Source organism: Balaenoptera physalus (genome assembly GCF_965194825.1).
Source record: "Balaenoptera physalus genome assembly, chromosome: 10".
NCBI lineage: Eukaryota > Metazoa > Chordata > Mammalia > Artiodactyla > Balaenopteridae > Balaenoptera > Balaenoptera physalus.
In genome coordinates, this window is record NC_138889.1 from 22,925,207 (window position 1) to 22,948,876 (window position 23,670).

General features: G+C 39.3%; 1 long non-coding RNA gene and 1 pseudogene across 2 annotated transcripts in view; both read right to left on the reverse strand.

The window, feature by feature from the left end:
• LOC309667925 overlaps positions 1-23,670 on the reverse strand; it is a 443,411-nt gene that overhangs the window by 225,444 nt on the left and 194,297 nt on the right. The window lies entirely within an intron of this gene.
• LOC309667908 (non-histone chromosomal protein HMG-14 pseudogene) lies at positions 3,197-17,381 on the reverse strand (annotated as a pseudogene). The gene has a single exon. The product of its transcript is annotated as a non-histone chromosomal protein HMG-14 pseudogene (transcript).

Below are 23,670 nucleotides of genomic sequence, written 5' to 3' on the forward strand. Positions count from 1 at the left end.
ATCCCATAGGTTTTGGGTTGTCATGTTTTCATTGTCATTTGTTTCCAGGTATTTTTTAATTTCCTCTTTGATTTCTTCAGTGATCTCTTGGTTATTAAGTATTGTATTGTTTAGCCTACATGTGTCTGTATTTTTTACATATTTTTCCTGTAATTTATATCTAGTCTCATAACGTTGTGTTTGTAAAAGATACTTGATATGATTTCAATTTTCTTAAATTTACCAAGGCTTCATTTGTGACCCAAGATTTGGTCTATACTGGGGAATGTTCCATGAGCACTTGAGAAGAAAGTGTATTCTGTTGTTTTTGGATGGAATGTCCTATAAACATCAATTAAGTCCATCTTGTTTAATGTATCATTTAAAGCTTGTGTTTCCTTATTTATTTTCAATTTGGATGATCTGTCCATTGGTGAAAGTGGGGTGTTAAAGTCCCCTACCATGTTGTGTTACTGTCGATTTCCCCTTTTATGGCTGTTAGTATTTGCCTTATGTATTGAGGTGCTCCTATGTTGGGTGCATACATATTTACAATTGTTATATCTTCTTCTTGGATTGATCCCTTGATCATTATATAGTGTCCTCCTTTGTTTCTTGTAATAATCTTTGTTTTAAAGCCTATTTTGTCTGATATGAGAATTGCTACTCCAGCTTTCTTTTGATTTCCATTTGCATGGAATAGCTTTTTCCATCCCCTCACTTTCAGCCTGTATGTGTCCCTAGGTCTGAAGTGGGTCTCTTGTAGACAGCATATATACAGGTCTTGTTTTTGTGTCCATTCAGCCAGTCTATGTCTTTTGGTTGGAGCATTTAATCCATTTACATTTAAGGTAATTATCAATATGTATGTTCCTATTACCATTTTTTAAATTGTTTTGGGTTTGTTATTGTAGGTCTTTTCCTTCTCTTGTATTTCCTGCCTAAAGAAGTTCATTTAGCATTTGTTGTAAAGCTGGTTTGGTGGTGCTGAATTCTCTTAGCTTTTGCTTGTCTGTAAAGCTTTTGATTTCTCCATCAAATCTGAATGAGATCCTTGCTAGGTAGAGTAATCTTGGTTGTAGGTTTTTCCCCTTCATCACTTTAAATATGTCCTGCCACTCCCTTCTGGCTTGCAGAGTTTCTGCTGAAAGTTCAGCTGTTAACCTTATGGGTATTCCCTTGTGTGTTATTTGTTGTTTTTCCCTTGTTGCTTTTAATATTTTTCTTTGTATTTAATTTTTGATAGTTTGATTAGTATGTGTCTTGGCGTGTTTCTCCTTGGATTTATCCTGTATGGGACTCTCTGTGCTTCTTGGACTTGATTAACTCTTTCCCATATTAGGGAAGTTGTCAACTATAATCTCTTCAAATATTTTCTCAGTCCCTTTCTTTTTCTCTTCTTCTTCTGGGATCCCTATAGTTCGAATGTTGGTGCGTTTAATGTTGTCCCAGATGTCTCTGAGACGCTACTCAATTCTTTTCATTCTTTTTTCTTTATTATGCTCTGCAGTAGTTATTTCCACTATTTTATCTTCCAGGTCACTTATCCATTCTTCTGCCTCAGTTATTCTGCTATTGATACCTTCTAGAGAATTTTTAATGCCATTATTATTTTGTTCATCACTGTTTGTTTGCTCTTTAGTTCTTCTAGGTCCTTGTTAAACATTTCTTTTATTTTCTCCATTCTATTTCCAAGATTTTGTATCATCTTTACTCTGATTATTCTGAATTCTTTTTCAGGCAGACTGCCTATTTCCTCTTCATTTGTTAGCTCTGGTGCATTTTTACCTTGCTCCTTCATTTGCTGTGTGTCTCTCTGTCTTCTCATTTTGCTAACTTACTGTGTTTGGGGTCTCCTCTTCCCAGGCTTCAGGTTCGTAGTTACCGTTGTTTTTGGTGTCTTCCCCCAGTGGCTAAGTTTGGTTCAGTGGGTGGGTTGGCTTCCTGGTGGAGGGGACTAGTGCCTGTGTTCTGGTGGATGAGGCTGGATCTTGTCTTTCTGGTGGGCAGGTCCACATCTGGTGATGTGTTTTGGGGTGTCTGTGGCCTTATTATTATTTTAGGTAGCCTCTGTGCTAATGGATGAGGTTGTGTTCCTGTCTTGCTAGTTGTTTGGCATAGGGTGTCCTGCACTGTAGCTTGCTGGTCATTGAATGGAGCTGGGTCTTGGCATTGAGATGGAGATCTCTGGGAGACTTTCACCATTTGATATTACATGGAGCTGGGAGGTCTCTTGTGGACCAGTGTCCTGAACTTGGCTCTCCCATCTCAGAGGCACAGCCCTGATGCCTGGCTGGAGCACGAAGAGCCTGTCATCCACATGGCTCAGCATAAAAGGGAGAAAAAGAAAGAAAGAAAGAAGAATATAAAATAAAGTAAAATTAAATTAAAAAGTTATTAAAATAAAAATAATTATTAACAAAAAAGTTTTAAAGTAATATAAAAAACGAAAGAAAGAGGAGAGCAACCAAGCCAAAAAACAAATCCACCAATGATAACAAGTGCTAAAAACTATACTAAAAGAAAAAAAATTAACATGGACAAACCGAACCCTAAGACAAATGGTAAAAGCAAAGCTATACAGACAAAAATCACACACAGAAGCATACACATACACACTCACAAAAAGGGAAAAGGGGAAAAAAATATATATATATCATTGCTCCTAAAGTCCACCTCCTCAATTTGGGATGATTCATTGTCTATTCAGGTATTCCACAGATGCAGGGTACATCAAGTTGATTGTGGAGATTTAATCCGCTGCTCCTGAGACTGCTGGGAGAAATTTCCTTTTCTCTTTGTTCACACAGCTCCTGGGGTTCAGTTTTGGATTTGGACCCTCCTCTGCGTGTAGATCACCTGAGGGTGTCTGTTCTTTGCTCAGACAGTACGGGGTTAAAGGAGCAGCTGATTCGGGGGCTCTGGCTCACTCAGGCCGTGAGGAGGGAGGGGTACGGAATGCAGGCCAAGCCTGCGGCGGCAGAGGCCAGCGTGACGTTGCACCAGCCTGAGGTGCACCATGTGTTCTCCCCGGGAAGTTGTCCCTGGATCACGGGACCCTGGCAGCTGTGGGCTGCACAGGCTCCCGGGAGGGGAGGTGTGGATAGTGACCTGTGCTTGCACACAGGGTTCTTGGTGGCGGCAGCAGCAGCCTTAGCGCCCCATGCCCGTCTCTGGGGTCTGCGCTGATAGCCGCGGCTCACGCCCGTCTCTGCAGCTCCTTTAAGCTGCTCTTAATCCCCTCTCCTCGCGCACCAGGAAACAAAGAGAGAAGAAAAAGTCTCTTGCCTCTTCAGCAGCTGCAGACTTTTTCCCGGACTCCCTCCTGGCTAGCTGTGGTGCACTAGCCCCCTTCAGGCTGTGTTCACGTCACCAACCCCAGTCCTCTCCTTGGGATCCGACTGAAGCCTGAGCCTCAGCTCCCAGCCTCTGCCCACCCCGGCGGGTGAGCAGACAAGCCTCTCGGGCTGGTGAGTGCTGGTCGGCGCCGATCCTCTGTGCGGGAATCTCTCCACTTTGCCCTCCGCACCCCTGTGGCTGCGCTCTCCTCCGTGGCTCCGAAGCTTCCCCCCTCCGCCACCCGCAGTCTCCGCCCGCGAAGTCCCTCCTAGTGTGTGGCAACATTTCCTCCTTCACAGCTCCCTCCCACTGGTGCAAGTCCCATCCCTATTCTTTTGTCTCTGTTTTTTCTTTTTTCTTTTGCCCTACCCAGGTATGTGGGGAGTTTCTTGCCTTTTGGGAGGTCTGAGGTCTTCTTCCAGCATTCAGTAGGTGTTCTGTAGGAGTTGTTCCACATGTAGACGTATTTCTGATGTATTTGTGAGGAGGAAGGTGATCTCCACGTCTTACTCTTCCACCATCTTGAAGCTCCTCCCCTACTGTTTTCCACTTTTAAATCAATTTTTCTATAGATTGGATTAGGAGATATGGTGCCCCATATTGATTTTTTTCCAAATGTAGCATCAACTGTCTGAACACTATTAAATAATGTATCCTTACTCACTGATTTGAAATAACATCTTAATCACTTAAACTATTGTTACATTTACTTGTACTGACTATATCTGGATTTTTATATCTGTACATTTTACCTCTCTTTTTTTCTGTGCCTGAGAATCACCACAATAAATCATTTAAGGCCCAGAAAATGTTCCAGTGGGAATTCCTCATCATCTACTTTTACTATTCATGAAATCACCAGTTGGGTAAACTTTGGCAAGTAATATTCTCTGAACTTCAGTTTCTCTATCTGTAAAATATAACTAAAATACGGTTATCTTTATTACATATAGCGTGCCAGATGCTCCTCATTCAAAAACCTATTAAAGGATGTGGTAAGAAGTTCTGTTTACTTGGATTAGCCCTTTTGTGCACCAAAATCTTGTTTATAACTATTCTTAAAAAAACTTTTTTATTTTGAAAGAGTTTTTTTTATTGTAGTTGATTTAAAATATTATATCAGTTTCAGGTGTACAGCATAATGGTTGTATTTTTACAGATTATACTACATTAAAAGTTATAAGATAATGTCTATAATTCCCTGTGCTATATAAAATATATTCTTGTTGCTTATCTATGTTATACATATTAGATTGCATCTCTTAATCCCATTCGGGGATGGGATCCTGCCCCTCCCCCTCCCCTTCCCCGCTGGTAATCACTAGCTTGTTTTCTATATCTGTCAGTCTGTTTCTGTTTTGCTATATATGAATGTTTGTATTACTTTTCAGATTCCACATATAAATGATATTATATGGATTTTGTTTTTCTCTGTCTGACATTTCACTAAGCATAATATTCTCTAGGTCCATCCACATTGCTGACAGTGGCAGAATTTCGTTCTTTTTAATGATTGAGTAATATTCATATATATCATATCTTTATCCATTTATCTATTGATGGACACTTGGTTTACTTCCATATCTTGGTTATTGTAAATAGTACTGCTATGACATTGGGGTGCATGTATCTTTTTGAATTAGTGTTTTCATCTTTTCCAGATATATACTCAGAAGTGGAATTGCTGAATCATATGGTAGTTCTATTTTTAGATTTTTGAGGAACCTCTATACTGTTTTCCATAGTGGTGCACCAATTTACATTCCCACCAACAGTGCACAAGGGTTCCCTTTTCTCCACATCCTCACCAACACTTGTTATTTTTGGTCTTTTTGATGATAATCATTATGACAGGTGTGAGGTGATATCTCATTGTAGTTTTGATTTGCATTTCACTAATAATTAGTGTTGTTAAGCATGTTTACATGTGCCTATTAGCCATCTGTATGTCTTCTTTGGAAAAATGTCTATTCCGGTCTTCTGATCACTTTTTGATTGGGTTGTTTGTTTCATGTTGAGTTACATGAACTATTTATATATTTTGGATATTAACCCCTGTCTGTAATATCATTTTCAAATATCTTCTCCCATTCTATAGATGATCTTTTCATTTTGACACTGGTTTCCTTTGCTGTGCAAAAGCTTTTAAGTTTAATTAGGTCCCATTTGTTTATTTTTGCTTTTGAGATAGATCCAATAAATATTGATATAATTTATGTCAAAGAGTGCTCTTCTTATGTTCTCTTCTAGGAATTTTATGGTTTCAGGTCTTACATTTAGGTCTTTGATCCATTTTGAGTTTATTTTTGTATATGGTGTGAGGGAATGTTCTAGTCTCATTGTTTTACATGTAGCTGTCCAATTTTCCCAACACCACTTATTGAGGAGACTGTCTTTTCTCCATTGTATATTCTTGCCTCCTTTGCCATAGATTAATTGATCATAGGAGCATGGGTTTACTTTTGGGCTCTCTATTCTGTTCCCTTGACCTAAGTGTCTGTTTTTGTGCCAGTAGCATGCTATTTGATTACTGTAGCTTTGTAGTATATTATGAAGTCTGGAAGAGTGATACCTCCAGCTTTGTTCTTTTTCCTCAAGATTGTTTCAGCAGTTTGGTTTTTTTTTTTTTTTTGGTTTGCTTGTTTTTTGTGGTTCCATATGTATTTTAAGATTATTTGTTCTGGTTCTGTGAAAAATGTCATGGGTATTTTGATAGAGATTGCATTAAATATGTGTATTGCTTTGAATAATATGGCCATTTTAATAATATTAATTCTTCCAATCCAAGAGCACAGGATATTTTTCCATTTCTTTATAATCTTCAATTTCCTTCATCAATGTCTTATAGTTTTCAGAGTATAGGTCTTTCACCTCCTTGCTTAACTTTTTTTTCCTAGGTATTTTATGTTTTTCATGTGATTTTTAAATGGAATCTTTTTTACTTTCTTTCTGATAGTTCATTAATAGTGTATAGAAAAGCAACAGATGTCTGTATATTAATATTGTATTCTAAAATTTTGCTAAATTCATTTACTAGTTCTAATAGTTTTTTGGTGGAGACTTTAGGGTTTTCTATATAGAGTATCACATCATCTGCAAATAGTGGCAGTTTTACTTCTTCCCTTCCAATTTGGATACCTTTTCTTTTTCTTGTCTGATTGCTGTGGCCAGGACTTCTAATACTATGTTAAATAGAAGTGGAGAGAGTGGGTATCCTTGTCTTGTTTGTAAATTTAAAGGAAAGACTTTCAACTTTTCACCATTGATGATGATGTTAGCTGTGGGTTTGTCATAAATGGCCTTTATTATGTTGAGATATGTTCCCCCTATACCCACTTTTTATCATGAATTGATGTTGAATTTTGTCAAATGCTTTTTCTGTGTCTATTGAGATGATCATGTGATTTTTATCCTTCCTTTTGTTAATGTGGTGTATCACATTGATTGATATACAAATATTGAACCTTCCTGTGTCTCTGTAATAAATCCAACTTGACCATGGTGTATAATCCTTTTTACATTTTGTTGAATTCACTTTATGTATATTTTGTGGAGAATTTTTGCATGTATATTTATCAAAGATATTGGCCTGTAATGTTCTCTCTTTTTTGTACTGTCTTTGTTTGGATTTGGTATCAGGGTAATTGTGGCCTTGTAGAATAAATCTGGGAGTGTTCCATCCCATCAATTTCTTGGAATAGTTTGAGAAGGATAAGAATTAGCTCTTCTTTATATGTTTGGTAGAACTCGCCTGTGAATCTGTTTGGTTCTGAACTTTTTTTGCTGGGAGATTTTTGTTTTGTTTCGTTTTATTACAAATAATTCAATTTCACTACTAGTGATTGTTCTGTTCAAATTATCTGTTTCTTCCTGATTCAGTCTTGGCAGGTTGTATATTTCTAGAAATTTGTCCATTTCCTCTAGGTTGTCCAATTTGTTGTCATATAACTGTTCATAGTATTCCCTTATGATTTTTTGTATTTATGTGATATTGGTTGTTATTTCTCTTCTTTCATTTTTTATTTTGTTTATTTGGGTCCTCTGTCTTTTCTTCTTGTTGAGCCTGGCTAAAAGTTTATCAATTTTGTTTATCTTTTCAAAAAATAGCTCTTGGTTTCATTGATCTTTTCTATTGTTTTTTTGTGTGTGTGCTTCAAGAAATTCTTTCATAATTGAGATTTTATTGGTTGTTTTGAGGATCAGTACACAGACATTTCAATTTGTACACAATTCTCAACATACATACCAAAAATCTAAAAAATCATGTAGTTGTGATTCATTTCTGAACAGTTATTCCAGTGACTTTCCAGCTTAAAATTTGGAAGCAAATTTTCCTTCACAGGATATCAAGTACCAATATCTTCAAATATTGATATGCTGTTACATTGTAAGTCTCACTAATTCACAACTTAATATCATGTACACTACATACTCAAATTGTCATTCGTTCACAGCACATTAACAGTTACTAGCAGAACTGGACTACCATGACCAAAGATGTTACAGAGTGCACAAAATTCTGCCCAGGAGAGCCAAGATCAAGGGGTGAGTGGTTTGCTTTAGGAAACAATCCTATCAAAAACAACATGGGAAGAGAAGTAATTTAAAGTGTTTAAGACATTAAATGCACAACTGACTCCAAACTGCCATTTAGTATGCTTTGTATTATAGGATATAAAAGCTACCCACCATCTGTGGAATGTTAAGCTGACACCCAAGACAATCAAAGCCTCCCATATTCAATATCCCACTATCTTCTGGTTGTACCAAAAAATAAACAACCAGCAAATGATTTCACCTCTTTAAAAAAAGCATTTACACTTAAAAAATGGGATGAGGTGGGATTCCCTCCTGTTTCAAAATGTTTCTAGAGCTACTAAAAAACTTGCATTTGCAAAATAGTTGATAAAAATATTCCTCTGGATTGTACAAGAAGGGAGACAGAGACCACTGATAGGACCGGGTGTGTGATATTCATCAGACTTGCCTTCTTTCTCTCCTGCTTCATCAGAAGCTGGGCTCTCCTCGTTTTTAGTTTCTCCATTTTCTGCAGGTCAGTCTTCTTTAGTCTATTGGTTAGCCACTTCAGCCTGTTTTCCCTTTGCTCCCCTTTTCCGTTTTGTTTGCACTTTTTTGTCTGAAGATTTATCTTTTCCTGCTGCCTTTTTTGGCTTTGTTTCCACTTTCGCAGGAGCCGGTTTAGCTGACAACCTCGCCAATCTCCTCTTGGGCTCCTCCTTCACTGCCCCCTCGGCAGAGCTGACCTTCCTCTTGGGCATCGTGGTGGTGGGGTGGGCACATGCCAGGTGCCTGTGGGCTGCTGCGCACCGAGAGCCTTCGCGAAACTGGGCTGCCTGGCTGCTGCCGCTCCTCCCACCCTCTACTGTTTTTTTATTCTCTATTTTATTTATTTCCTCTATAATCTTTATTATTTCCTTCCTTCTGCTGATTTATGGCTTTGCTCTTTTTTTTCCTAATTCTTTTAGGTGGTAGGTTAGGTTGTTTGTTTGAGATTTTCTTGTTTTTTAGGAAGGCTGTATTGCTATAAACTTCCATCTTAGAACTGCTTTTGCTGTGTCCCATAAATTTTAGAGTATTGTGTTTCCATTTTCATTTGTCTTGAGATACTTTCTGATTTTCTCTTTGATTCCTTTATTGACCCATTGGTTTTTTAGTAACATGTTTTTTAGTAGCATGTTTAGTAGCACATGTTTGTTCTTTCTCCATTTTTTCTTTCTGTAATTGATTTCTAGTTTCATACCATTGGGGTCAGAAAAAAATGCTTGATATAATTTCTATCCTCTTAAACTTGTTGAGAATTATTTTGTGGCTGAGCATGTGATGTATCCTGCATAACATTCCATGTACATTTGAAAAGATTGTGTATTCTGCTGTCTTTGGATGGAATGTCCTGTAGATATCTACTAAGTTCAACTGGTCTCTTTTGTCATTTGAGACCACTGTTGTCTTAATGATTTTCTGTTTGGATGATCTGTTCATTGATGTCAGTGTGGTGTTAAAGTCCCCTACTATTACTGTATTACTGTCAATTTCTCCCTTTATGTCTGTTCGTATTTGCTTTATATATTTAGGTGCTCCTGTATTGGGTGCATATATGTTAGCAAATATAATATCCTCTTCTTATATTGATCCCTTTATCATTATAAAATACCCTTCTTTGCCTCTTGTTATAGCCTTGGTTTTAAAGCCTATTTTGTCTGATATGAGTATTGCTACCCCTGCTTTCTTGTCATTTCCATTTTCATGAAATATCCTTTTCTATCCCCTCACTTTCATTCTGTTTGTGTCTTTAGCTCTGAAGTGTGTCTCTTGTAGACAGTATATAGCAGAATCTTGTTTTTTTAATCCAATCCCACCCTATGTCTTTTGACTGAAGCATTTAGTCCAGTGACATTTAAAGTAATTATTAATAAGTATGTACTTATTGCCATTTTATCACTTGTTTTCTTTTCTTTTTTTGTAGTTCTCTGCTCATATCTTTTTCTTTTTGTTCCTTCCCTTGTGGTTTGATGATTTTCTTTAGTAGTATGCTTGTGTTCCTTTCTTTTTAGGTTTTGTGTATCTATTGTAGATTTTTGAGTTGCTGTTACCATGGCACCCATACATCTTGACTTACAACTATATCTGCTTGTTTTATACTGGTAGTCATTTAAGTTCAAACAGATTCTAAAAGATCTACATTTTTTACTTGCCTCTCACACATTTTGTATTTTTGATGTCATATTTTAATCTTCATGTTTATCTCTTAACTTTTTACTCTATAGTTGTTTTTATAATTTTTTTTTTAATCATCATACTGGCTTACTTAAGTTGTTGATCCTCAGTCCATACTATATATTTGCTTTTCCTAGTGGGACTTTCCCTTTCCTATAGATTCTTACTTCTTTTCCACTTAGAGAAGACTCTTTAACATTTATTTCAGGGTAGGTTAGTATTGATGAACTCTTTTAGTTTTTGCTTGTCTGAGAATCCTTTATCTCTCCTGCTATTCTAATTGATAGTCTTGCTGGGTAAAGTATCCTAGGTTGCAGTTTTTTCCCTTTCCACACTTTAGGTATACCATACCACTCCCTTCTGGCCTACAAAGTTTCTGCAGAGAAGTCAGTTGATATCCTTATGGGAATTCCCTTTATATGACTCTTTGTTCTCCTCTTGCTGGCTTTAGAATTCTCTATGTATCTTTAACTTTTGCCATTTTAGTTGTGATATGTCTTGGTGTGTGTTTGTTTGGACTCATCTTGTTTGGGACCCTCTGTGCTTCTTTTACCTAGATATCTGTTTCCTTTTTCAGGTTTGTCTAGTTTTCAGCCACAATTTCCTCAAGTACATTTTTGGTCCCCTTCCCTCTCTCTTCTCCTCTTGGGACTCCTATAATGTGAATGTTGGTACACTTCATGTTATCCCAAATATCTTTTAAATTGTTTTCTTTTTTAAAATTTGTTTTTGTTTTTCTGATTGGGTGATTTCCATTATTCTATCTTCCAGATCACTTATACATTCTTCTGTAACACCCAGTCTGCTATTCATTCCTTCTAATGTGTTTTTATCTTAGCTATTGAATTCTTCATGTCTGATTGGGTCTTTTTTATATTTTCTAGTTCCGCATTAACATTTTCACTGTGTACATCTATTCTTTTCTCTGATTCAGTTAACATTTTATCAACAATGTTTTGAATTCTTTACCTGGTAAGTTGTTTATTTCTGTTTCATATTTATTTTTTCAGGGTTCTTCTCTTGCTTTTTCAATTGAGACCAGTTCCTCTGCCTTTTCATTTTGCTCAACTTTCTCTGCCTCTGTGAATTTAGGTGGAAAAGTTACCTATTATGCTCTTAAAGTGGTGTTCTTTTGTGAGAACATTCCTACACAGACTGCCTGTGCCCAGTGCCTTTGGTGGGAGAGCTGGATTTGACATGGATGCAAGTCATGTTTTTCCTCAGAGTGTGCTGGCAGCTATCACTTGGGTAGAGAGTGGGCCTGGAGATGGAGGGGCTACTGCTGGAGCTGGGTGTGGGGTGGAACTTCCCTCTGCTCAGTGGCCATAATTGCCTTATCAGGCGTGGGGTCTGATTTCCAAGTTGCTGGAGTAGCAGCTCTGAGGGTTGGGCCCCAGATGGCTCTGTTCCCCTTAAGTGTGTGCTTTCCCCTCTCCCTGCACCAGGACCCTTGCTTCAGCAGTGGGGGGAGTGCTGAAGCAAGTGTGCCCTGTGCAGTCTCTCAGCTTGTGTCAGCCACAGACAGAGGTGTTAGCTGTTTCCAGTGCACTGCCTGTGCAGGTGGCAGCAATTGTTCCCCTTGCTCTGCTCAGATGCAGACTCCTGTGCAAATCTCCTTTGTCCCTCACAGCCAATCACTCCCCTAAGCCTCCGCCACCCCTGCCCTATTATGGAGTCACGCTGCAGGGCAGTCAGGGCTGCTTGGACTCTCAATGTGTATTGGGGGCTGAGCTGTGGTGGAGCGGGCTCCATCAGAGATCTGGGCTGTTTCTGATGTGCTGCTTGAGTAAGTGCCAACAAGGACAACTGCCCCACCCAGGCTCTTCCTGGGGACTAGGTAATCTCTGCATCCACGGTCTAGTTTTCCCCCTGGTCATGGCCACCCCAGGTCCAGTGCTGCACTGTGACATGAAGTAAGCGGGGCTGGAGCATTCACTCGGCTAGGGCTGGGGTGCACACTGAGGTGGTCACAGGAGATCTGCCATCTGCTAGAGCAGACCTCTCGCTGCCCTGCCTTGGGGGGTGGCTCAGCACATGCATGCTCCTCACAAGTGGTATCCAGGCTTCCCACAGCCCTCCTGTTACTCCCAGCTGTGCTCCAACCAGCCAGGGGGGCTCGTCTTCTCCCACATAACACCCCAGGGCTGGGGAACCCAATCTGTGGCTCTCACTACTTACTCCCCAGCGTGGGTGTCTGCCCGTGTAATCCCCCTTTTCCTCTGAATCCCCTCCCAGGGGCACAGGTCCTGACCTGATCAGTCTTTCTCCTTCCTACCTGATTATATGTGTATCTTTCTTACAGCCTTTGTTGTACAGGAGTCCCTCTGCCAGTTTCCAGTTTGTTTTCAGTGAGAATTACTCCACTCGTAGATGTATTTTTTATGTCTTTGTTGGGGGAAGGTGAGTGCTATGTCCTCTTACTCTGCCTGCATGGTTGATCTCCTTGAGATAGTTTTAGATTAATAGGAGAAGTGCAAAAATAATACACAGAGTTCCAATATATCCTTCACTCAACTTCTTCTTACATTAAAGTCTATAACCATAGTTCAATTATCGAAATTAAGTTATTAGTTTCAGTATAATACTGATAACTAAACTAGACTTTAATAAAATTTCACCAGCTTTTTTCATTAAGATCCATTTCTAATTCCATGATCTCATCCAGGATCTCACATTACATTAGTTGTCTTGTCTCCTTAGTATTCTCCAATCAGTGACAGTCCCTCAGTCTTTCTTACTCTTTGTTGACTGACACTTTTGGAGAGTACTGCTCAATTATTTTTAATAACAGTCTTTTTTTCTCAAAATAAAGTTATTTTCTTTTAAATCAGTAGCATGTCATTGTTTTCCATTTTCTCAGTTGGGGACTAGTTGACACATAGAACCAAAAGCACCACTGGATACTGATTTTTCTTACTGGAGGAGATGGGATTCCAGGGTCCCAGCTCTTATTATTTATGCACTTTGGTTCCTAAATGTCAAAATAAAAGGAAAGCTAAAAGCCTCAAGTTGTTTCCTGAAATTAAAAAAAGAAGAAGAAAAGGAAGGGAAAATGATGAAACCCTCTGCTCCTCTACCCCCACACAGCTAGAAAGGGCTAGCTTAGCTTAGGACCATGAAAGTCAGAGTGAAACCTCTACATTTTCCTTAATTTCACACATTATGCATAGTTACTGTTAGCACATATGCTTTCAATCATCCCCTGTCTTAAGAACAGTGCAAATGTGGGTGTTAAGAGAATTGAACCTGCCAAACATATTTGACATCACAATGCCCTTGAAAGAGCTATCAACTAAACCCAGATATATATGTACATCTCAGCAGTTCTATTATATTAAACTCACAACATTTCCACCCAATTTAAACTTACTGTGATAGCACATGTCGTGATGGATTTGGGTGGTGGTTTCCTTTCCAGTTGGCTCTGAGAATGTCATATTAAGCCAGACCACAATCTGATGCCAAGTCCATAATTAGCTTTCTCCTTCCACTTGGGTCTCTTTTGTTTTTTGAGCAGATATGCAATGCTGGATACAACCATGTAAGGATGGGGTGAGAATAAGACCTGCTAGAAGAAATATGACAATGGTTGTGAAAATCCATTTTAAGAGCAGCAGCTCTTGTTACTTTAAATGTTAACTATGAATTTCCAGCTAAAGGCTGTATTTCTACAATAGTGATTGAAAACTGGTGGTCCCTGGGTCAAATATAGCTCACAGATGTGTTTTATTTGGCTAGTCCAATGTTATGAAAGCATCTGAATTTGTGGCCAACATTTACATATAAAGAGATTCTACACAAAAATATGGATTTCTGGAATCTCATGAAAAACTTGATGTGGCCACATTGGGCCTACTTTTCCACATGGCAACAATTGGCTGGGGCTGAAGAGCAGCTGGCCGTTTGAGACGGAGTATGTACCATCTGGTTAGCATAATTTCTACCCAGCTCTCTTCTCCTGTTTATGTAACTTGCCTCATCTCTGTGGGTGTTTGGATTTTCAACACTAGTTTATAATCAAGGATAAAGAGAACTTCGATTATTTAAGCTTCTGGTTCTACCAAGGTGATAAAAAAAAAAAAAAAAAAAAAAACCGTGGTGAGAAAAGATGACCTGTGACTTAGTCTGGGATCCTTCAGAAGTAGACCTAGAGATAAGGACTTAAGTATGAGTAATTTATTTGGGAGGTGATCCCAAGAAACAGTGGCAGTATAGTGGGGAAGTGATTTGAAGACAAGGTAACCAATAAAGAATGCACTGTCAATTAGGTAACTGCTGTGGGAAGGAGTTTAATCATTCTTGTGTCTGAAAGACAGTGTGAAGTATGAGTGTTGGAGTTACCCCACCCGAGAGACAAGAGACCAGTCATTCCCATAAGTTATTGATTGATGGTTGCTTCCAGAAGCAGTGAATCCTCAGCATTTCCCAATTTGCCATTCCTATGTGCAGATCATGCCTGGAGGTCAGAGAAAACCCTCAGGCAAAGAGTAGCAGATGCCAAAAATTGGAAATTAGTGCCATAGGCACCCAAATGAAAGGCCCAAGAGGATATGTGCAGGGCAGCAGCAGCAGCAGCAGCCACATCATGCTTCTGAGGCTAACACGAAATGATGGGTACAGTGATGATTTTGTCTCACAGAACAGATGGGGCACTTGATATTTGCTAACCAGCAACACAGAGTTTCTCTTCCTCTTGAGAACTGTTCATCCTTTGAACCAACTCCAAAAGTTCCCCAAATTAGCTTTTGCTCACTGCCAGGTAAAAAAGTTGGCTCAATCAAACCTCCCAAAGCAAGAGAGTTGTGAGTATAGAGTGTCTTTTGAAGTCTACCTGGGCTTTGGTCCCCTTATTCTCATTTATTCCAGAGCAGGACATGTAAGCACTTTCCATAGTTAGCCCATGGTCAGAATCCAGATGTGAGTAGGTCACATTCGTGGTTTATTGCTAACAACGGTGAGTCATATGAGAATTGGATGTGACTCAAACATGAGCCTAGTGCACGTGAGTGCTTTAGTCATATTGATGTTTCCTTTGGTGAGAATCCTCCTCAAACTCTGTGATGTGTTTACAGTGACTTTGAACTAGAACAGCACAAAATTATAAATTATGTAATTATTTACATGGAGTTTCAATCAATAATTGATCTAATCCTGCTGGTATGACAGCTGGTGGCACTCAGTTACCCAACAGAAACTGACATAATCTCCTGAAGGATCCCTTTTTGACATCATCAACACTTGAACAGTATCTGGCTTCTCATAGAAGATGTTTGCTGAGTCCTATGACTCATTCTTTGCTGCTTAGCGGATACTAAGTGCGCAACAACTGCATATTCTCTCCATCTTTTCATTCCTTTCTTCCTCCCTTCCTTCCCTCCTCCCTTTCTACCCTCCTCCCTTCTTTCCCTGTCTCTTTGTCTCAGCTTATCAATTGGAACTGGGATGGGGACTAATAAAAGGACATTCTGGAGATAATGAGATATATAAACAGGTAAGAGGGGATGGGAAAGAGCTAATTCCTTGAATATTAAGTGTCTAAGAATGCATTTTTAAAGTCCAGTATGTCTTCCTGAGTTAGAAGCCGTCTTGATGGGGTGACAAATGAGGTTAGACCTAATTCCACTACAAGCCCTGAGTAGCCATAATGCTGGGTATTGACTCTCTGCTTTGAAGGTTTTTGCCAAATTGATTTTCTCTTTGGGGAATCCTTCCTAATGTGATCTTAGTGGATTTAAACTAGAAAGTATAGAAAATTATTTAAATATATACTCATTACATTCAGATTCAATTACTCAGCAAGAACCCTAAAAAGTCTATCCACATTGATGAAATGGTTGATGATTATTTTGGATAATTACGCAACAAGAGTGTGTACATTTAGAAAGGTACTATGCAAAGCAACTAGGACAGTGATTCTCAAGTGGGTGTGGAAGATGAGAGTGCCACTGTGTGTAGGGGGAGGGGTTATGTGTAGGCGGCTGTGGTGAGAGAACATATCAGAATCTCCATGACAAATTTCTCAAGCTACATATCTCCCTCCACCCTGCCGCCTGATTCAGGGCGTGCTGGTTTGGTACGTCACTGAACAAGAACCTCTAGAATAAGGATGCTGTGCACATATAAGAAAAGGATGCTTCCTGTGTAAGCTCTTCTTTCTGCTTAGCCCAGTGTGGAGGGGTCTCCTTTTGATAAAGCTGCTGTGGATATACTGGGACAGCCTTCCTGATGGGAGTACCACTCATTGCCCAGGAAGGTACAAAGCTGGTAGCCTCTGTGGAGGAGCAGCTCGCCATTATGTAGACCACACTGGTTGTGACTTTGAGGTTCATAGAAAATTCCAGGGGTGGTCAGTCCCAATGTAGTGTAAAATGAGAGCTGTCCCTAAGAACCATAACCAAAGCCATCACTTCCACTGACTATCATTATGACTATAATGGCCTTAGTTAGAGTCATTATCTAAGGAAATCATTGTGAACACCATAGGTCCCTGTTCAAATGACAATATGTTCCTTGAGAGATAATGCCAAATTACCACTGAACCTATATTTTATAGTATGGATACTTCTTATGACTGCTTATTTATTGAGTGCTACATACATACATTATAACAAATCATCAAAACTACAATAGGATGTAGATATTCTTATTCCCTTTTACAGATGAGAAAAAGGAGGCTCTAGTGAGGTTAAGAAATTGGCTCAAGATGTCATAGAGCTATTAAGTGCCAGAGTCAGCACTTCAGTGCATTGGTATGTATTATCTCAAACCCACCAACATTATTTAGCAAGAAGGAAGGAACAGTCATAAGAAGGATGGGGCCAGTTCTAGCATTCTATATATGGGGGTCTTTGGGATGACAATCTAGGTGAGGTGGTATTAATTTAGGGAATTTGCTTTGAAGCTGTATTTATCAATACATAACAAGCTCACATTTTAAAAAACTTATTTGGAGTGACTTGGAGAGGAGAGTTGATAGAGCTTATGGGAGAGTATAAGACCCCCAACTACCCCCTTGGTGCCACCACTGAGAAGTTTATCCAAAAGCATTTTGTAAGAAGCTATCAAGTGCCAGGCTATAGGCTGGTCATTAGAGGTATGGTGGTAAGTAGTATTGGAAGGAATGTAATGTAGAAGAGGGATGAAACTCAACTCTAGAAAAAGGGATCAAAACTAAGAAACAGATATTATATGAAGACCCTCTGCAAAGAATCACTTTCTAGCCATCAGAGTTACTCAAATATGGTGTGGGCACTTCATAGTCCTTCTGTCACTAAGGGTTTCAGACAGAGGTAGGATTCCTCAAGATGGTGTAGAGGACAGACTTCCCTGGTGGCACAGTGGTTAAGAATCTGCCTGCCAATGCAGGGGACGTGGGTTCGAGCCCTGGTCCGGGAAGATCCCACATGCCGCGGAGCAACTAAGCCCGTGTGCCACAACTACTGAGCCTGTGTGCCACAACTACTGAAGCCCATGCACCTAGAGCCCGTGCTCCACAACAAGAGAAGCCACCACAATGAGAAGCCCGCGCACCACAACGAAGAGTAGGCCCCGCTCGCCGCAACTAGAGAAAGCCTGCAGGCAGCAACGGAGACCCAACGCAGCCAAAAATAAATAATTTTTTTTTTTTAAAGATGGTGTAGAGACAATTCTTATCATAACTAAGGCATTGTGTAGGGGTATTTGAAGTTTTCTTCTAATTCAAAGAGGTGTGTGTTTGTGTGTGTGTGTGTGTGTGTGTGTGTGTATGTACGTATGTCTGAGAAAGAGGGCCGGGGGGAGAGAGAGAGAGAACACAGACACGGAGTTTTGGAGGAAGGTAGAGAAGAGATTGAAAGCTTCTGGTGTATGAGTTGCCATCTGAAGGCTGGGTCTGGCTGTGATATTGCAGGAGGAGATTCAGGCTAGCATGGAGAGGAAAAAAGATTATGACCCAGAATAATGAAAAAGAGCAAAAGAACAGGAACAAGGGAGGTGGAAAACAGGAGTTTGGTTCTGGGACTAGACAGACCTGGGTTCAAATCCCATCTTGCCATCTCTTAGCAGGATGTGCTGAAGCACATGACTTACACTTCAGAGCCTCAGTTTTCTCATTTATAAAATGAAAAAAACATTTCCTTCTTCATATGGTTATTGAGAGGGTTAAATGATATGAATATGTATATAAAGCACCTAAGTATAGCACCAAGGGTATAGGTTACTCGATAAATGATTATTATTATCAGATTCTTATTATGAACTATAATTTCCCCTGGGGCCAGCCCTCTCCTTGACTTATCTTGGCTGGATTGCTTCTAAAGATAAAATGTCACTATTGAGCCAAAAGCCTTAAACGTGGGCAAATCACTTCCGTTCTACAAACTCGGTTTTTCCCCCTTATAAATGAAAAGACTGGATTAGATGCTTCTAGAACTCCCTGCCAACCCCACCCTTGTATTCTATTTCATTATCACTGTCAATCACACCTAATTCTCAGGAATCTCCCCCGCGGGACCCTGGCTCCCTGCTCTCCCCACCTCACAAGGCGCGCATGTGCACACACACACCAACACTATTTTTTCTGCTCCTCCGTTTCTAGATAAATCCAGCATCTCTGGTTGAGTCATGTTTTTCTATGAAATAAATGAGGTATAAAATTCCTCTTGGACAGAAGCCAAGCTTCTCTACGTCCTCGAGGGGGAAGCTGCGTCTCTCACTGAGGGCGCACCCACACCGGGGAGGCTGCGGCAGACACAGGCCTTCTTCTCTGAGGCCCCCTGGGGAGAGAGGGAGCCTTTGCCAGATTATGGGATCATTTGAAAGGCCACAACTCCGAAATATCCCAAATTCACAATAGCAGTAAATCCTGTTGTTTCTTTGATCATTCTCATCTAAATGATTATTGTCACCTCTGAGGACTAGAGATTATATATACATATTTTTTACAGTGTTCATATTTTTAAATTTTTATTGGAGTAGAGTTGATTTAAAATGTTGTGGTAGTTTCTGCTGTACAGCAAAGTGAAAACAGAAATAGAGTCACAGATGTAGAAAACAAACTTATGGTTAACAGGAGGAAAAGGGAGGAGAGGGATAAACTGGGAGATTGGGATTGACACATACATACTACTATATATAAAATAGATAATTAATAAGGACCTACTGTATAGCACAGGGAACTCTTATCAATATTCTCTAATAACCTGTATGGGAAAAGAATCTGAAAGAGTGGGTATATGTATATTTAGAGATTATATCCTTCTTCACTACTTTTGAAATTCATGGTATGTGGCCTCCAGACACACAGCTTTCAAAAAGCCTGAGCACACTCTTCCAGGTTTTCTGGTGTATGCATGTGTGTGTGTGTGTGTGTGTGTGTGTGTGTGTGTGTGTGTGAGAGAGAGAGTGTTAGAGGGAGAATACATGACACCCTGCTGTGATCAGGCAACAGTCAGGAAGTTTAGAGTTAACCTTCATATGTCAGCATTCACATAGGAAACCGGGCCTCAATCTCTGCATTCCTGGGCTGCCGTCAGTCTGCCTCAGGATCTCAATGTGCCTTGGTGTCTGTTTCGTGTTTAACTCTGCCCCACATCTGACACCACACGAAACCCGTCATGGTTTTGCTGTTAGAGGATGGTTAATATCTGAAGAGGGTGGGTGCCCTTACCAAGCACCCCCAGGGGAGATATGGAGCTGGAAAGATACGGATCAGTTTCATGGAGAAAACAACACAGGCACAAACACCAGAAACTGGTATTTAAACTCCCAACTCATAAGGGACCCTTATATTTTCACATTAGCTGGCCTTGTCTGTTTCTTGTCATCAGCAAACATATGTTCACCATGGAACCAGCCAAGAGCCCCTTTGAACCAGTTGGTATTTCTGTAAGAAGTGGAAGGGAGGAGAAAGGGAGGAGAAACGTTGCATGACAGGCCTGTGAGGTGCTATAAATAGTTACCCTTAGAAAGCTCTGGGTTCTCATTTGCATGAAAGATACCACAAAAGCCAATGTGACTCTCTGAGCTGATGCAACTTTCACTCTGCCCTCAGGGTACTGCTGGGTGGGCTCTGGGAGAAGAGAGACTTCGTTCAAATCCCGGATTTGTAGCATACTATTGTGTGATCTTGGGAACATAATTTACTTCCATTTTCCAGTTTCGACTCTCCCACTCTGACCACCATCTTCTACCCTTCCAATACGCTGCCTCCATCAATACTTCAACTCCATCAGCACTTTGACCCCCCATCAGGACCTCCCGGCTGTTGATCTACAAGTGTTTCACCATCCCTCATCATTTTCATGGCCTCTTTTCACTCATTATCCACCTTAAAATTCCATGGTCATTCAGTCATTACTCCCTTGCAAATATCCCTCATTTCCTGTCCCTCTCTTGTTTTAACATACTTGTTTGGCTAAACCACAAATGTAGTTATATTCACTTCTTTGCCTTCTCCTAACCTGCATCTATACAGTTAGATATGATTGGAGAAAAACACATCATCTTACTGACTAACCTCATTAAATTTATGGCTACCACCTTCAACTGGACCATACTTCCCTGGTCCATTCATGGTCTACTTTCTCAACTATCTCATGCTTTTTCTACTCTCTTCAAACATCCTCACCGATCTTTTCTCTCAGTTACTGGCCTTGCTTCCTACTTTCCTGAGAAAATGAAGGAATCAGAAGAAATGCACCACAAATTCCCACCTCCACACCCACGCATCTTCCTATATCTGATTTCTGCTAATATGGATAAAACCTCTCCACTCTCAGCTAAGGAAATTCCAGGATGCTATTATCCCATCTTACTAAAAAAACCCTCTTTTGACCTCCCAGTTTCCTCTATAGGTATAGCCCCATTTCTCTCTTTACCTTTACACAAAACTCCTTAAAATACTGGTCTGTGCAATAGTCACTATTTCCAAATAATTTTTTCTGTTCTTTCTTGAATTCACACCAATCAAGTTTTTGCTCCAATGAAAGCGCTCTTATTAAGACCACTGACAACTCCCACATTGCTGAAGTCAGTGGTAGACCCTCAGCAGATATTTACAGAATGGATGAATGAAACATTCTAAGCCTCATTTTCTTCATATGTAAAATGAGACAATAATATGTACTTTTGAGGGAGGAGATATATGTATACATATAGCTGATTATTTTATGATACAACAGAAACTAACACACCATTGTAAAGCAATTATACTCCAATAAAGATGTTAAAAAAAATTAAAATAAATAAAAATAAATAACCTCTGATAATTGGCAACTTACTGAACCCCTCCAGGTCTTAATTCCCACATCTAAAAAATAGGTAAAATAATGCTATTTCGCAGAGTTGTTCAGAAGATTAAATGTGAAAATTTACATAAAAATATAAAATGGGATCTAATACATATAACATGTATTAAATAAAATTTAACCATTGTTAAAAAAATAATACGTACTTTTGAGGTATTGTTATGAGGATTAATCAACATTCCATAAGCAAAGGATTTAGCAGCATAAGTGCTAAGTTATATGCCGCGCAAAGGAATTTGCTACATTCTGAGAGGAAATATTATAAATATTTCCTGCAAAGCCTGAAAAGCTTCCTTCAATGCTGAAGAATTCACTCTGTATTTCATACAGAGTGAAATAAGTCAGAAAGAGAAAAACAAATACCCATGCTAACACATATATATGTAATCTAAAGGAAAAAAATGGTTATGAAGAACCTAGGGGAGAGGGCAGACAGCAGAAGCAAGAGGAAATACAATCCTGCAGCCTGTGGAACAAAAGCCACATTCACAGAAAGATAGACAAGATGAAAAGGCAGAGGGCTATGTACCAGATGAAGGAACAAGATAAAACCCCAGAAAAACAACTAAATGAAGTGGAGATAGACAACCTTCCAGAAAAAGAATTCAGAATAATGATAGTGAAGATGATCCAGGACTTCGGAAAAAGAATGGAGGCAAAGATCGAGAAGATGCAAGAAATGTTTAACAAAGACCTAGAAGAATTAAAGAACAAACAAGCAGAGATGAACAATACAATAACTGAAATGAAAACTACACAAGAAGGAACCAATAGCAGAATAACTGAGGCAGAAGAACGGATAAGTGACCTGGAAGACAGAATGGTGGAATTCACTGCTGCGGAAGAGAATAAAGAAAAAGAATGAAAAGAAATGAAGACAGCCTAAGAGACCTCTGGGACAACATTAAACGCAACAACATTCACATTATAAGGGTCCCAGAAAGAGAAGAGAGAGAGAAAGGACCTGAGAAAATATTTGAAGAGATTATAGTCGAAAATTTCCCTAACATGGGAAAGGAAATAGCTCCCCAAGTCTAGGAAGGACAGACAGTCCCATACAGGATAAACCCAAGGAGAAACATGCTGAGACACATAATAATCAAATTGGCAAAAATTAAAGACAAAGAAAAATTATTGAAAGCAGCAAGGGAAAAATGACAAATGACCTACAAGGGAACTCCCATAAGGTTAACAGCTGATTTCTCAGCAGAAACTCTACAAGCCAGAAGGGAGTGGCATGATATACTTAAAGTGATGAAAGGGAAGAAACTACAACCAAGATTACTCTACCTGGCAAGAATCTCATTCAGATTTGATGGAGAAATCAAAAACTTTACAGACAAGCAAAAGCTAAGAGAATTCAACACCACCAAACCAGCTCTACAACAAATGCTAAAGGACCTCTCTAAGTGGGAAACACAAGAGAAGAAAAAGACCTACATAAACAAACCCAAAACAATTAAGAAAATGGTCACAGGAACATACATATCGATAATTACCCTAAACGTGAATGGATTACATGCTCCAACCAAAAGACACAGGCTGGCTGAATGGATACAAAAACAAGACCCATTTATAGGCTGTCTACAAGAGACCCACTTCAGACCTAGGGACACATTCAGACTGAAAGTGAGAGGATGGAAAAAGATATTCCATGCAAATGGAAATCAAAAGAAAGCTGGAGTAGCAATACTCATATCAGATAAAATAGACTTTAAAATAATGTTACAAGAGACAAGGAAGGACACTACATAATGATCCGGGGATCAATCCAAGAAAATATGACAATTATAAATATATATGCACCCAACATAGGAGCACCTCAATACATAAGGCAACTGCTAACAGCTATAAAAGAGGAAATTGACAGTAACACAATAATAGTGGGGGACTTTAACACCTCACTTACACCAATGGACAGATCATCCAAAATGAAAATAAATAAGGAAACAGAAGCTTTAAATGATACAATAGACCAGATAGATTTAATTGATATTTAAAGGACATTGCATCCACAAAAGCAGATTACACTTTTTTCTCAAGTGTGCACAGAACATTCTCCAGGATAGATCACATCTTGAGTCACAAATCAAGCCTCAGTAAATTTAAGAAAATTGAAATCATGCCAAGCATATTTTCTGACCACAACGTGATGAGATTAGAAATCAATTACAGGGAACAAACGTAAAAAACACAAACACATGGAGACTAAACAATACATTACAAAATAACCAAGAGATCACTGAAGAAAACAAAGAGGAAATCAAAAAATACCTAGAGACAAATGACAATGAAAACACGACAGTCCAAAACCTATGCGATGCAGCAAAAG